Here is a 5,068-nt window from a genome sequence, read left to right as displayed (position 1 = left end):
GAATCGAACTCTATTGGACATGGCAAGAACCATGCTTGATGAGTACAAGACTTCGGATCGGTTTTGGGCGGAGGCGGTCAACACCGCTTGCTACGCCATCAACCGTTGTATCTACACCGAATCCTCAAGAAGACATCGTATGAACTCCTAACCGGTAAAAAGCCAAATGTTTCATATTTTAGAGTCTTTGGTAGCAAATGCTTTATTCTTGTTAAAAGAGGTAGAAAATCTAAATTTGCTCCTAAGGCTGTAGAAGGCTTTTTACTAGGATATGATTCAAACACAAGGGCATATAGAGTCTTTAACAAGTCCTCTGGACAAGTTGAAGTTTCTTGTGACATTGTGTTTGATGAGACTAACGGCTCTCAAGTAGAGCAAGTTGATCTTGATGAGATAGGTGATGAAGAGGCTCCGTGCGTCGCACTAAGGAACATGTCCATTGAGGATGTGTGTCCTAAGGAAACCGAAGAGCCACCACATGCACAAGATCAACCGTCTTCCTCCATGCAAGCATCTCCACCAACTCAAGATGAAGATGGGGCTCATCATGATGAAGGAGAAGATCAAAATGTTGAGCCAACTCAAGAGGAGAGCAATGATCAAGGGGGAGATGCCCATGATCAAGATGAGGAAGATGAACAAGTTCCAAGGCCGCCACACCCAAGAGTCCATCAAGCAATCCAACGAGATCACCCCGTCAACACCATCCTCGGCGACATTCATAAGGGGGTAACCACTAGATCTCGTGTTGCACATTTTTGTGAGCATTACTCTTTTGTTTCCTCTATTGAGCCACACAGGGTAGAGGAAGCACTTCAAGATTCGGATTGGGTGGTGGCGATGCAAGAGGAGCTCAACAATTTCACTAGGAATGAGGTATGGCATTTAGTTCCACGTCCTAATCAAAATGTTGTAGGAACCAAGTGGGTCTTCTGCAACAAGCAAGATGAGCATGGTGTGGTGACAAGGAACAAAGCCCGACTTGTGGCCAAGGGATATTCACAAGTCAAAAGTTTGGATTTTGGTGAAACCTATGCACCCGTAGCTAGGCTTGAGTCAATTCGCATATTACTTGTCTATGCTACTTACCATGGCTTTAAGCTTTATCAAATGGACGTGAAAAGTGCCTTCCTCAACGGACCAATCAAAGAGGAGGTCTATGTTGAGCAACCTCCCGGCTTTGAAGATAGTGAGTACCCTAACTATGTATATAAACTCTCTAAGGCGCTTTATGGGCTCAAGCAAGCCCCAAGAGCATGGTATGAATGCCTAAGAGATATTCTTATCACTAATGGCTTCAAAGTCGGAAAGGCCGATCCTACTTTATTCACTAAAACTCTTGACAATGATTTGTTTGTATGCCAAATCTGTGTTGATGATATTATATTTGGGTCTACTAACGAATCTACATGTGAAGAATTTAGTAGGATCATGACACAGAAATTCGAGATGCCGATGATGGGGGAGTTGAAGTACTTCTTAGGATTTCAAGTGAAGCAACTCCAAGAGGGCACCTTCATTAGCCAAACGAAGTACATTCAAGACATTCTAACCAAGTTTGGGATGAAGGATGTCAAGCCCATCAAGACACCCATGGGAACCAATGGGCATCTCGACCTCGACACGGGAGGTAAATCTGTCGATCAAAAGGTATACCGGTCGATGATAGGCTCTTTACTCTATTTATGTGCATCTCGACCGGATATTATGCTTTCTGTATGCATGTGTGCAAGATTCCAAGCCGACCCTAAGGAAGCTCACCTTACGGCCGTAAAACGAATCTTGAGATATTTAGTTCATACTCCTAAGATTGGGCTTTGGTATCCTAGGGGATCCACATTTGATTTAATTGGTTATTCGGATGCGGATTGGGCGGGGTGTAAAATTAATAGAAAGAGCACATCGGGGACTTGCCACTTCTTGGGAAGATCATTGGTGTCTTGGGCTTCAAAGAAGCAAAATTCTGTTACTCTTTCTACCACCGAAGCCGAGTATATTGCCGCAGGCCATTGTTGCGCGCAATTACTTTGGATGAGGCAAACCCTTAGGGACTATGGTTACAAATTAACCAAAGTTCCTCTTCTATGTGATAATGAGAGTGCAATCCGCATGGCGGATAATCCCGTTGAGCATAGCTGCACTAAACACATAGCCATTCGGTATCATTTTCTAAGGGATCACCAACAAAAGGGAGATATCGAGATTGCATATATTAACACTAAGGAACAATTAGCCGATATCTTTACCAAGCCACTAGATGAACAAACCTTTAACAAACTTAGGCATGAGCTAAATATTCTTGATTCTAGGAATTTCTTTTGATAGCTTGCACACATAGCTCATGAATATACCTTTGTTGATATCTCTTTTATATACTATGACTAATGTGTTTTCAAGTGAATTTCAAACCAAGTCATAGGTGTATTGAAAGGGAATTGGAGTCTTCGGCGAAGACAAAGGCTTCCACTCCACTCCATAACTCATCCTTCACCGTCGCTCAAAGCAACTCTCCAACTTTGGTATAATCTTCACTCATATGTTATTTACCAAAGGGGGAGAAAGTAGTTTGAATGGCTTATATTTCACTTGAGTATCCGTTTTTGGCGATTCATGCCAAAGGGGGAGAAAGTATTAGCCCAAAGCAAAAGGGACCGCACCACCACCCATTTTCAAAAAGATAAGAAAAGGTTTTAAAATGATGAATTTTTCAATTGATATCTTATTGTATTCAAAAGGGGGAGAAAGTAGTATTTTCAAAATTGATATCTTAAAACCCTCTTGAACACTAAGAGGAGGATTTTATTGAGGGGGAGTTTTGTTTTAGTCAAAGGAAAAGCATTTAAAACAGGGGGAGAAGATTTCAAATCTTCAAAATGCTTCTTAAAATCCTACTCATTTACCCTTGACTATTTGCAAAAGGGCTTTGAAAAGAATTTGCAAAAACAAAACATGTGGTGCAAGTGTGGTCCAAAATGTTAAAGTAAAGAAACAATCCATGCATATCTTATGAAAATTTATATTGGCTCAATTCTAAGTAACCTTTGCACTTACAATTATGCAAACTAGTTCAATTATGCACTTCTATATTTGCTTTGGTTTGTGTTGGCATCAATCACCAAAAAGGGGGAGATTGAAAGGGAATTAGGCTTACACCTTTTTCCTAATTGATTTTGGTGGTTGAATTGCCCAACACAAATAATTGGACTAACTAGTTTGCTCTAGTCTATAAGTTCTACAGGTGCCAAAGGTTCACAATAAGCCAAAAAAGACCAAGAAAGAGTCAAAAAAAAGAGAGCAAAAGACAACCCAAAGGCACCCTGATCTGGCGCACCGGACAGTGTCCGGTGTACCAGGGTACTCGACGTTGAACTCGCTACCTTCCGGAAATTCCAAGGGCGCTCCGCTATAATTCACCGGACTGTCCGGTGCACACTGGACTGTCCGGTGTGCCAGCGGAGCAACGGCTACTTCGCGCGCAACGGTCGTCTGCAACCGCATTCAATGCGCTACAGTGCGCGCCAGAGTCAGAGCACGCGCAGTTGGTGCACCGGACAGTCTATAGGACCTGTCCGGTGCACCACCGGACAGACCAGAGGCCCCACAAGTCAGAGCTCCAACGGTCGAACCCCAACGATCTGCTGACGTGGCTGGCGCACCGGACAGTGTCCGGTGGCGCACCGGACTGTCCGGTGCGCCATGCGATAGCATACTTCCAATGGCCATTTTTGGTGGTTGGGGCTATAAATACCCCAACCACCCCACATTCAATGGCATCCAAGTTTCTACACTTCTACACTTTACAAGAGCTATAACATTCAATACAAGACACACCAAAGAGATCAAATCCTCTCCCAACTCCACACAAAGCTTTAGTGATTAGAGAGAAAGATTTGTTGTGTTCATTTGAGCTCTTGCGCTTGGATTGCTTCTTTTCTTTCTCATTCTTCTTGTGATCAAACTCAATTGTAACCAAGGCAAGAGACACCAATTGTGTGGTGGTCCTTGCGGGAACTTCGTGTTCCGTTTGATTGAGAAGAGAAGCTCACTCGGTCTAAGTGACCGTTTGAGAGAGGGAAAGGGTTGAAAGAGACCCGGTCTTTGTGACCACCTCAACGGGGATTAGGTTTGCAAGAACTGAACCTCGATAAAACAAATCATCGTGTCTCGCTCTTTGTTTGCTCATGATTTGTTTTGCGCCCTCTCTCTCGGACTCGTTTACATCTCTAACGCTAACCCGGCTTGTAGTTGTGCTTAAGTTTATAAATTTCAGATTCGCCCTATTCAACCCCCTCTAGGCAACTTTCAATAATATACATTGAGAAGGAGATTGCCATAGAGTTCACAACATATGTATTGATTGACGACTTCTATGATATTAGATCACACAGAGTACGACCGCACGAGGTTTATAAAAAGGCAGAGAAGTGCCCGACTTCACCCCGAGAGACGATCAGTCACCACAAGGACGGCGGTGCCTGACTTCGCCCTGAGAGACGATCAGTCACCATAAGGACGGCATTAGATTCTGAGGGGATGCCACTGCAATTTCTCGAGGAACGAAAAGATGGGACATCGTCCAACCCGTTACCGGTCCCTGAAGGGAGATACTCTCTCATCGGGGGCTAATGTCTAGGAAATTATCCCCGGTCCATGGGACCCGCCAATCAGAGAGTACGCTAAGGGAAGGGCCTCTGGTCGCTAGGACCCATTAGTCAATTCGAGAGGTGGATATGTCAACCCTAAAAGAGCTCGCCCTCGGTCGGACCATGGGGCACTGAGCCTAGGATCAAGCGTGGCGAAACCTTACGGGGGGCGTGTCGGAAGGGAACCACTCGAGTGGATCTCGTGTCCGCCCCTAAACTGACTCGCCATAAATAGACGACTGCATTTAACTATGTCTGGCACCGAGCCACAACACGATCGTCGGTCCGCTTCCCACTCATGATCCACTGGATCGCATAGCACTCATGGTCTACAAGCCCCCAGGACTGCTACACATTAAAGGCCCGTGCGCCCCTCAGTCTACAGCGCACTCATGGTCTATGGCCTAGGCCTGAGTATGCAGACC

This window comes from Zea mays, chromosome 2 (genome assembly GCF_902167145.1).
Source record: "Zea mays cultivar B73 chromosome 2, Zm-B73-REFERENCE-NAM-5.0, whole genome shotgun sequence".
In the NCBI taxonomy this organism is placed as follows: domain Eukaryota; kingdom Viridiplantae; phylum Streptophyta; class Magnoliopsida; order Poales; family Poaceae; genus Zea; species Zea mays.
Note: the sequence above shows the minus strand (reverse complement) of the source record.